The sequence below is a fragment of the Salminus brasiliensis genome, chromosome 1 (assembly GCF_030463535.1).
Source record: "Salminus brasiliensis chromosome 1, fSalBra1.hap2, whole genome shotgun sequence".
In the NCBI taxonomy this organism is placed as follows: Eukaryota; Metazoa; Chordata; class Actinopteri; order Characiformes; family Bryconidae; genus Salminus; species Salminus brasiliensis.
Genome location: NC_132878.1, coordinates 12012969 through 12025096, shown reverse-complemented (window position 1 = coordinate 12025096; position 12128 = coordinate 12012969).

Below are 12128 nucleotides of genomic sequence, written 5' to 3'. Positions count from 1 at the left end.
TACTCCCTCTTCCCAAAACCACCTGTGCTATATTTTGCCTAGATATGTGTGTGTAGTGCTTTGTGATGAACTGGCACCCTGTCCAGGGCATATTCCTAAGGATAGGCTTTGGGCCCTTTGTGGCCATGACCAGAAAGGGGTGCCATGGGGGGTTAGAACAATTCTAAGGGCCTGTGACTGACAGGGGCCCTAAAAATGTATTAATAGAGTATTTGCTCAGAAGAGTTAGAGTTGTGGGGCCCAGTATAATGTCTTTCCCTGGGGCCCAAAATCCCTGACAGTGTCCCTACTTGTACAGGACAGCTGAATGTAAACAGAATGAGCGTGAGATGAATATCACACTGTCTCTTTCTTTGTAGCTGATGCTGACAGTGTGAGTGTATGGGGGTGTAAGCATGTGTCATATCTCCCCCAGTGTGTGTGTTTAGGTGAGTGTGTATGTTTGTTTATGTATAACCTTTTTCACTCAGAGAATGAACAAATTAAACGTAGGATATTTTAGGCTAGTAATTATTTGCGGATCTCAGTTACTTTTGTAATTCTCTGATTTCTTGAAGCCTGTCTCTTACTCTGTGTTACTCTGTCTTTCTCCTTTCACATTTCTCCTACTACCTATATGTCACTTTCTCTATCACTCCTTTTTTTCTCTTTGTATGTCTCTTTGATAATGATAAACAATAAACATAAACAATAACACTTCAAACCTGGACACTTTTCTCCCGAATGCCACTGGATTCTTGGTATTACATGTTTGTAAATTAGTAGAAATATGTTTATATATATATATATATATATATATATATATATATATATATATATATATATAGATATAGATAGATATTATTTATAAATAAATAAATAAACAAGTTTATTTATTTATTATTATTATTTTAAAAATCAATTCATTAAATAACACCTTGCATATAATTCTTTATCATAAATCATATGTGTTTAGATTTTTAAAAGCAAATTAAAACATATAGATCACAAAAGCGAAGCCCTTATACCCCTAATATTTTCTACTAGATTTTGGAGCATTGGAAGGATGCAATCAGCGACAAGAGCATTATTGAGGTCGTGTTGTTGGATGATCCCTAACCCACCTCATCCCCAGCTCCCCAAGTTATCCCAAATGTATTGGATGTACTGGATATTGGACGTCATTCCAGAAAGCACAGTTCCACTGCTCCACAGCTCAATGCTGGGGGACTTTGTACCCCTCTAGCCCAGGCCTGGCATTAGGCATGGTTCATGTTTATCTGCTCCAGAGAGTCCTAATTTATTGGAAATATGTTTGGACAAACATTTGAACAGGTAGTGTACCACTTCATCTGTTGTTTGAGGGCAGTTTACAAGGGGAGCCTCAATGTGGCCCGTGCAAAAGTATGGCCACCTTACAGAGTCAAGACCTAGTAACACCTCATTCAACAGAAATGACAGCTTGCAAGTGCTGTTTACAGAAGCTGAAAGTCTTCCAGTTCCTGCAGTTGTTTTTTTCCCCACTCTTCTTTGCTGAAGGCTTGAAATATGGAAGTGCATTTAAATGATCAAGAAACTGCACATTGTCGCTGCCATGAGTATATTATGCTTTTTCACAGCATGTGAATCTAGCAGTTGTTCTTTATTTTGTATCACAATTTGATGATGACTGGACCAAAATAAATTATCCAAATTACTTGGATCAAAATCTTTTCACATTAACATCCATTAAAAGTTTTACCTTCATTGTAAAGTTGACATTTTGGAGAAATGAGGTTTTTGCTTGGCATCTATAATATAATAGTGTTACATGCTGACAGTTCTTAACTAAAACAGTAGGTAAATTTACATACACTATAGTAAAGTACTACCTACAAATTGCTACCTCTTCACAGGGGTCGTCAGATAGGCACCTTCCTTTGTCATCTTTTTTTTCCCAGAATTAGGCCCATGACATCTCTTGGCAGCTTAACAGTGAAGTCTGGTGTCCCAGACCCACTCCCCTCCAAGCTCACTTCACAGAACAATCAGGTAACTAAGTTCATAACTTAAGAACCGCACTTGCCTCCCTTTTGACGAAGGTCATAAATAGCTCCATTGGCCCTGTAATGCATGCTCAGGGTCACCAGTTCAATTTGGACTGTACACACTACAACAACCATACAATCATACTATAGATATTCGATTACTTTCTATTCAATGAAACCAACCAAGGTATGTGTTTCTGAGACCCTAAAGCATCTGTTTGAATAGATACAGTTTGATTATCTCGAGACTCAGAAGAAAGACATGCTACGCTTAATCTGAAGGTCTATCCATAAATTCTGATAAGTTATGATATGATATTTAGGTCATGCACTTTAAAGGTCATTCCACTTGTGTCACTTTGTGTCTCTTCAGGTAGTCCATGGTGGTTCTGAGATGTATTTCTCACTATATCATTGTTCTGTTCAATTATTCTGCCATCATTTTTCAGCTTCAACCTTCTCAGATGGTTTGACATTTGCAACCAGGATTTGCTGCTATTTTTTGGAATCCATTTGTTCACTGATGCCATATTTCCAGTGCCACTGGCAGCAACACAACCCCAAGATATGACCAATCCACCCCCATGCTGCACAGTTGGCAAAGTATTCTTTTTATGAAATGTAGTTGTGGCCAAAATAGTTCTTTTTTGGCCTTTTCAGTCCACAGCACATGTTTGTAAAACTCATCAGACTTATCTAGATGTCCAGTAGCATACTTCAAACGTTTGTGAAGAGGTTGTAGGTAGTGTATACGCTTCCTTCTTATGACTCTTCCATGAAGATTGTTTGTACAAGCAACGCTGTACAGTAGAACGGTGCACCACCAGCTAAACTTTCATACAGGTTCTTGGCAGTCATTTGGGGTGTTGTCTCATCAGCATGTGAGCAGAGTCTTCTTCGTCTTCCAGATCTTATCTTAGTTTCTCAGAACTAACATTTCCTAATAATAGTCTGCACTGTAGAAACTGTGAGCCTAAACTACTTGGCTGCTAATCTTCTAATAGCCTTCCCCTCCCTAGAAAAGCTGTATGTGTGTGCATTTGCACATCTGTGTAGTAGCTTTAAAGGGGTGTCCACATACATTTTGGATATATGGTGCATATTTCTTATAGCTGTGTACCATTGAACGACAAATTGAGCTACTATGCTAATCTAGCCAGTAAACAAAGGCATTCCTGGGAAGATTATACTTTATGTCCACTTTGGGCAGCAAGGGTTTTTTATATGTACTGTTTTCAGTGGCCAGACTGCTGACTCAGCCTGTCCTTGTTCAGGAAGTGTCCCTGCTGTAGATGGAGAAGAGATACTCTGCCTTCTCATATTCTCTGTTTCCTATCTTTTAGTTTAGGTTTCAGACACAAATTTGAATGTTTTAATTGATCATTTGATCAACTATGGTTTCCATTGATTAGTAGTGCTGGTCAGAGGCTGAGGGATGTCTGTTCTACCTAGTGAGGCCATGCTTACTGAGTGCACTTCATACCTCACTTCTATACAACTTATTAGGTCCAATAAGTCTCAAACATTTAACATCATTTTAATTGGGTCTTTCTATCTTGTGGATTTTTTCCTGATTGTCTAAAAAAGCTTTTAGCTCCTTCATTCTGAGATCAACCTTCCAGATTCACTGATTTTTAGTGCTAGGTAACTATAATTCTCTCTCCCTTACTCTCTCTCTCTGTCTCTCTCCCTCTCCCTTTCAGCGATTGCCCTGAATTTATTAGCCATTGTGACAGCTTCCTGTCTGATAAAGTCTGCGGACAGCGTGAGTCCACACAATGCCTATTGTGTCCTAATTACAGGTCAAACTCTTACCCAAGAGGAATGTTGTTCAGAAATCATTTACATGCGAGTGTGAGTGTGTGTTTGCGCACAATGGCATGTCCTTACCTCCTTGGCCAGGGCCGCCACAGCATCCGCGGCTGGAACATCTGGAAAATTCCATGCCGTTAAGGTCAGAACAACATGAAGGTGAAGCAGAAGAAAAGGCCAGAGCGGAGAGGTGGCCACGAATTCCAGAGAAACACAAACAAACGAGTGACGCCGAGCGAAAGGCCTTGACCTTTGGCAGCCAATAACAGTGTGTGTGTAAGCCCCATGTTTTGAAGGAAGAATTTAAAGGCTAGAACAATGGATTGATGGGTTACATAAAGGGGAAGAGAGAACATTAGCTGTTCTTTCGCTGCTGTCAGTCAAACAAACAAAACGGCAGGCTTGTCAGGTGTCAGAAAAGAATGTGTTTCCTGACTAAGTTGAAAACACTTAATGTGTTGACGTGGGTTAGGTCTGAGAGTCCATTCTTAACCTATACAAGTTCTCCATCATTCTTTTGCCGTAGAGCCACTGGCCTATTGATACACTATAGGTCCAAATATTTGTGGACACCCCTTTTAATGAATGCATTCTGCTACTTTAAGTTGCACCCAGTGCTGACATAAGACAAGCTTGGCAAGTCCTTGTCAATGACATAGGACTCTCTGGAGCAAATAATTATGGACCTATTGGCACCATGCTTAATGCCAGGCGTGGGCTATAGGGGTTTCTAACTAATTAATTCAACTGTTTAAGGTGTACCCTATTGCTCTCACACACACAGCTTTATCATCTCAATAGAAAAGCATTGTCAATAGAATGAGATGCTCTAAAGCAGCTGCTCATGCGCTTAGGTCACCATGCTCAATGCCAAGCATGGGCTAGAGGGATACAAAGCCCCCCATGCTTTGTCTATCAAAATAGTTTGTTCTCTGAACTGATGGAACTCAATGCAATATCTCTGGGATGAGTTGGAGATTCAGCCACATTCATTATGGCTGAATGCAACCAGATCCTCACTGCAATGTTCTACCATCTTGTGTAATGCCTTCCCAGAAGAGTAGAGGTCGTTACCGCAGCAAGGGGAACAAATCCACTATTATTAGCCTTGATTTCAATGTGCTTGTTATTAAGGTAGGCTTATTATTGATCCCACGATAAGCTGACACCATAAAAAGTGTGTGTGTGTTGGCAGTGTGGGAATTGTATTGTGGTTTTGATAGATTCAGGGCAAAGAAACACAGGAAAAGGCAGAAAAAATCAATGCTTTGGAGAGTTGTGGCCACTGCTTTGGCTGGACCTGATGAAAAAATAAATTAAGGACAAAACTTACAAATGTACTGCCCTCCACGACTGGGTTCCAGCTTTATTGCTTTATTAGAAACTCTTGCCCTGTACTCCCAGACCACTTCACCATCTCCAACTAGGGCTGAATGACAATTGCTAAAATAATAAGGAGTTAAAACAGGCCCTCGATTCCTCCCCATCACCTACCCTATAGGTCAACAATATACAGTATATTATTAAAGATTCATGCATAAGCTGTTGACTACAGGGCTGTTGTTGACCACATCTTGTTTGGGTTTTAGGCTACAGATTGAAAGTAGTCCACTGTTAAAAAGGCTTGAATAATAGATTGATCGGTTTCCTGAAGGGGATGAGAGGTCAGTGTTAATTCTAAAAAGTTGTCATCCAAAAAACGCAGTTTCTAGAGCCTGAGGCCTGCGGTTACATGTAAAGACAAGCTAACCCTCTAACTGTAGTGAATGTGTTCTGGGTAAACTGTGCGTTGTGGTGCTTGTGCGTATTAGTGTACGTAAATGGATTAGTGTGTGATTGAAGCAGCTGGCTCCAGGCTGGGTTAGCTGATTGACAGACTGCTATCCCTGCAGAGTGTAAATAGACCTTGTACCCAACGGGTAGAGATTCACAAATCTCTTGCATGCACGCAAACTTGCATGCCTACTTATTATGAGTTTCAGAACTCATAATAGACTGGTTAAGCAAGTTCATTACCCATTTAAAAGTATAAAGGTCTGGCTTTGGAGATGCTAGCTTCTCATTTACAGAGGAATGAGCTGACGTGCAAAGTGTTCATAGTTGTCGCTTGAAGGAGATTTGATGGACAGATGCGTGACAATTTAAAGGGGAGAACCTGAATGAAGGACAAAGAGAAAAACCATAACAAGGGCAGATGTATACAGTCATTTAAGCCATTAATAGCCATGTCCTGCGGACAAGCCGATCGTGACGTTGGATCAAGAGGGCAAGAAGGCAAGAGCACACCTGGCATTAACAGCATTTTTAGTGATTGGATCACAATCGGATTCCACTTGTTTCCATGAAAAGCCAGGTTTAAACACCTCCAAGATGCATTGTGTTTAGATGACGATCAGATCACTCAAACTACATTTGGAGGAGGTCAGAATTGGATCTTGTCCACATTTGATACAAGTGTAAACAGGGTGTGTTTTTCTGTGATCGGATTCCAAAATGTTACTATGAGTAAGAATCACAGTGAATCTTGGCTTGCCTCTCCTTTATGCTCTATCTTCCTTGCTTGCCCTTTTGTTTGTGTGTGTGTGTGTGTGTGCACACACACTCATTTACCAGTAGATTAGAGCAACATTACATTATTAGAGCTGCATTAGTTAGTTCCCTTATGGTTTAAATAGTCTGTTGCATTTTATAATACAGCGTTACGGGAATGTGAGAAACATCTATTGTTCCCCCACATTGAAGAACCTCCACTGTTCCTCTTAACTGTTCACAGTCTCCTGGAGCAGGACAGTTTTGATGAGAAGCCATTGAAGTAAAGCTGAAATGACATACGTGTCGGTTAGCTTTTTACACAGGAAAGTAAAATCTCACCTTACTCTGTGGACGCATTTTAATGACAAGTGTAAACAGAATCCGGTCAATGTAGATCCAGATACTATCAGGATACATAAAGCATGTTGATGCCAGGTGTAAACAGACCTAAGATACTTTGAATCAGGGTTCATTACTGGGGTGTGAATGGCAGGAGATTCAGTCACAAAGTCTGCTCAACTGGCCAGTGTTTCAGTACAACAGTGAGTAGAGTGACATCTGCCTTTAGATCAGTGAGAAAGACATCAGTAAACAGTGACTAGAGAATGACATTGACGTGAATTGTATCTTATGGTGTTTCTCTTTTTCAGCCATGCCCAAAATTGGCTCTTCTGGTTATGCATTATATAGGTTAATAGGTTATAGGTTAATATATAATAGATGTAGATAAAAAAAAAAATAAAATAAAATAAAAATATATATATATATATATATATATATATATATATAGATAGATAGATAGATAGATAAAGAGGTTAGTATTAATACATGAATCACAATGTAATAATCTCAAATTTCACGACTGAGCATTAATTATCATATAATTCATATCTTATTAATGTATAATTGGTTCCCAAAGGTCAGTTGTGTGGAGTTTATATTCAAAGCTAATAAGAGTGAAATATGTCACCATGTCATAAAGTAGAGTTTTATTTATTATATATATATATTTTATATTATAGGCAAATTATAGGATAATAGGACCCTTTGGAGCAGATAAACATGAGACTATTGGCACCATACCTAATGCCAGACATTGGCTAGAGGGGTATAAAGCCTCATAATAGACTGGTTAAGCAAGTTCATTACCCATTTAAAAGTATAAAGGTCTGGCTTTGGAGATGCTAGCTTCTCATTTACAGAGGAATGAGCTGACGTGCAAAGTGTTCATAGTTGTCGCTTGAAGGAGATTTGACGGACAGATGCGTGACAATTTAAAGGGGAGAACCTGAATGAAGGACAAAGAGAAAAACCATAACAAGGGCAGATGTATACAGTCATTTAAGCCATTAATAGCCATGTCCTGCGGACAAGCCGATCGTGACGTTGGATCAAGAGGGCAAGAAGGCAAGAGCACACCTGGCATTAACAGCATTTTTAGTGATTGGATCACAATCGGATTCCACTTGTTTCCATGAAAAGCCAGGTTTAAACACCTCCAAGATGCATTGTGTTTAGATGACGATCAGATCACTCAAACTACATTTGGAGGAGGTCAGAATTGGATCTTGTCCACATTTGATACAAGTGTAAACAGGGTGTGTTTTTCTGTGATCGGATTCCAAAATGTTACTATGAGTAAGAATCACAGTGAATCTTGGCTTGCCTCTCCTTTATGCTCTATCTTCCTTGCTTGCCCTTTTGTTTGTGTGTGTGTGTGTGTGTGTGCACACACTCATTTACCAGTAGATTAGAGCAACATTACATTATTAGAGCTGCATTAGTTAGTTCCCTTATGGTAGTCTGTTGCATTTTATAATACAGCGTTACGGGAATGTGAGAAACATCTATTGTTCCCCCACATTGAAGAACCTCCACTGTTCCTCTTAACTGTTCACAGTCTCCTGGAGCAGGACAGTTTTGATGAGAAGCCATTGAAGTAAAGCTGAAATGACATACGTGTCGGTTAGCTTTTTACACAGGAAAGTAAAATCTCACCTTACTCTGTGGACGCATTTTAATGACAAGTGTAAACAGAATCCGGTCAATGTAGATCCAGATACTATCAGGATACATAAAGCATGTTGATGCCAGGTGTAAACAGACCTAAGATACTTTGAATCAGGGTTCATTACTGGGGTGTGAATGGCAGGAGATTCAGTCACAAAGTCTGCTCAACTGGCCAGTGTTTCAGTACAACAGTGAGTAGAGTGACATCTGCCTTTAGATCAGTGAGAAAGACATCAGTAAACAGTGACTAGAGAATGACATTGACGTGAATTGTATCTTATGGTGTTTCTCTTTTTTAGCCATGCCCAAAATTGGCTCTTCTGGTTATGCATTATATAGGTTAATAGGTTATAGGTTATTATATAATAGATGTAGATAATATATATATATATATATATATATATATATATATATATATAGAGAGAGAGAGAGAGAGAGAGAGATAAAAAGGTTAGTATTAATACATGTATCACAATGTAATAATCAAAAATTTCACGACTAAGCATTAATTATCATATAATTCATATCTTATTAATGTATAATTGGTTCCCAAAGGTCAGTTGTGTGGAGTTTATATTCAACGCTAAAAAGAGTGAAATATGTCACCATGTCATAAAGTAGAGTTTTATTTTTATTATATATGTATATTTTATATTATAGGCAAATTATAGGATAATAGGACCCTCTGGAGCAGATAAACATGAGACTATTGGCACCATACCTAATGCCAGACATTGGCTAGAGGGGTATAAAGCCCACAGCACTGAGCTGTGAAGCAGTGGAGCTGTGTTCTCTTTAATGATGGATGGTGCTCCACACAATATTTTTGGGATGAGTTGGGGAGTATGGGATGAGGTGGGGTGGTGGTCATCCAACATCCTGACCTCACTAATGCTCTTGTCACATGAGGGCAGTCAAATCCTCACAGCAATGCTCCAAAGTCTAGCAGAAAGCCTTCCCTGGACAATAGAGACAGTTACTCCAGCAAAGAGGATAAGATCTTTTTTAACACCCTTGATTTTGTAAGAAACAATGAACAAGCAGTTGTCCCAATACTTTTGTCCATATAGTGTATATTAAACATCAAAAAGCAAGACCATAAACCATAAACACTGCTTAAACCTTCTGATCAGGACTGTCTGGGAACTGCCTGTGTGTGGTCCTAATTTTCAAACGAGCACACTTGACTGACCTCCTTCTCTTCACGACCACGACACTACGCAGCAGATCTGAACACGACAGCATGGGCAGGAAGAGGAGAGTGAAACGAACTCTACACATCATGCAGGTGGTGTTGTCAACCCTGCTGTGTTTACTCACTGTAAACATTGCCAAGCTTTCATGAGGTCATGCTTTCAACATGATAAGGCTACTCTGCACTTTACTGCTGGCTGTACATCCAGGGAATACACACATGGAATGCTTGCATGGCCGGCTGGATGGACACGGGAATGGACCAGCTGGCGTGCTTGTTAATAGTGAGGAACCGATAATTTGTTAAAGCTGTGCGAGTAAAACACACCCTTGCAGCCTTGTGATTGGTGAGGGCTTTGCTCATGTAAGCATTACCCACAACTAACACCTCTTAGGTTATATATATATAAGTATATGAGTAATTTATTGAAAATGAATTGTAGTTCATGGGGAATGCTTTGTATATTGTTTGCCCACAAGATCGAGGTTTACTGGAGTTAGTTACCCATTTTACCCTGCAAGAGCCCCACAAGGTCACTGGCAACCTCACTGAGGAGGGTTTTAGCTTAATGATTCCCACAAATTCATCATTTGCCATAAAGAGATTTGGTAACTTGCATTAAACTCCTGCTACTTTAACCCCTAATGCTCTGTGACCCTAAGGATTACCTTTCGGCACATGCATGCGAAGCAATGTAAAATATGTGTTGTTTCTAAGTTTTACGAGTGGGGGGACTCTGTAGATCTGCGGATTTCAGAGGTTAACTGAAAAGACGAGCTCTGAAAGGCAGACATCTCACCTCTCTCACAACTCGCAGGATTCTCCTGCACATTAAAACATCCCAAAAATCAAGATTCAGTAAACTGGGCTCGTTCCTTAGTTTTTTTAAGCGAGCGAGTGAGGTACAGCGAATGAGTGACACAGAGAGCATCCTGATTGGCCTCTGATTTTGCTCAGTAACCCTACCCTATGTTCTCTGCAGACAGGATTTACTGTCGACCGCTCTCATTCACTGTGCATCAGTTCGCTTTAGTCAGACAACTTATAGAGAGATAAACAGGCTCTGGTTCAGTGTCCAGAGCTCCATGTCAGAGTGTTCAAAACAGGAAGTAACAGATTAGCCCTGCCTATAGGATCAGAATAATGACAGTGTTGCTGACTGTTTACAATAGTCACTTTGCTATTGCCTGTGGGGGTTGAATGACTGTAAAAGACAAGCGGAGGTCGAGTTAACTAGCTAGCTGTGCTGCTCCATTGATGTCTTTCATGATGTTTGATGAACTTTCCCTGAGATATTTTAATGACACATTTTATGCATTTAACCACCCAATGTGGTTTACAGATTAGAAAAAATCAAGTCTAAACTTAAAGGATTCTCCTTATATGTATACAAAAATAAGAGCTTCCTATAATGGGTTTTTTTACAGGGTGGGATGTCTGGAATGTTTTTTTCTACAGCTTGTGACTGACTGCCAATAGTCAACACAAAACTTGGTGACATTGCCTCGTTAGAATTACACACATTTCCATTGCTTTAGCTAATGGCAGGACACTTCAGTACAGTCTTGTTTTCAAGCTGGATTTGTCTAGTGCCCCCTACTGGTGATTATAAAAGCACTTTATAAAGACTATTCTACCACATAAACACCCTGTATAGGTAACCTGTACGTACTTATACATGGAGTTTCTCAGGTAAAATTTGATAAAAATGTTACAAATATTGTTTTTTTCTCACAAATTTCACTCAAATGTGTTACACTGGATCCAAGAGATTTCCACAGTGAAAACTTTGAATAATTTAAGTCATTTGCATTAAAACTGTTAATTGCGCATTATTACAAGAACATAACAGACCTTCCGTGTCATGAATAAATACAGCATAGCGCATAATTAATAAACCACTGGGTCATCTCATTTAAGCTTCACCTAACAAAGAATAAAGCTTTAATTAAGCCTTAAAATGAAGTATTACCACTGTGGCCTCCACACACGGATCACAACAAAAATGAAAGATTTTGGACTGATATGTTAGACAGCACTCTCCTCTACCATCACCAACACAGAGATTGAGAGAATATCATTGAAAAGACTGGTGCTCCATCTCTCCACTTCCAAAGACGTACATAATCTGCATTAAAGGTGCATTACAGCTATACTGTCCTTGGCGGCCCAATACTATACTAAGACATTCATGTATAGGTTTTCCCTTTACTTCATAACCTGTCTGTAGACTGAAATGAACAGTTCACACAGGGCTCCTAATACCTCACCATTGAGGGCATGTATCCTTTAATCAAATGCACAGACAATGTTCCTTGATATGCCCAATGCTCATATCTAACACTTTGGGCAATCAGAGAATAGATTTTTAATTACCTTTATCAGGTGAGCTAATGAGCCAAACCCTGCCCCAGAGCACAGAAGATCATTAAAAAGCCATTAGCCCAGAGCTGCAATTCCACAGGTGCAATAAAAGCGCTGATGAATCATTCTGGTATTTTATGGCAAGTCAAATCAAAATATTCAAGATCTTAAGAGAGTGAAATGTCTTTGGGTTTGGCTGCTGGCTTTAA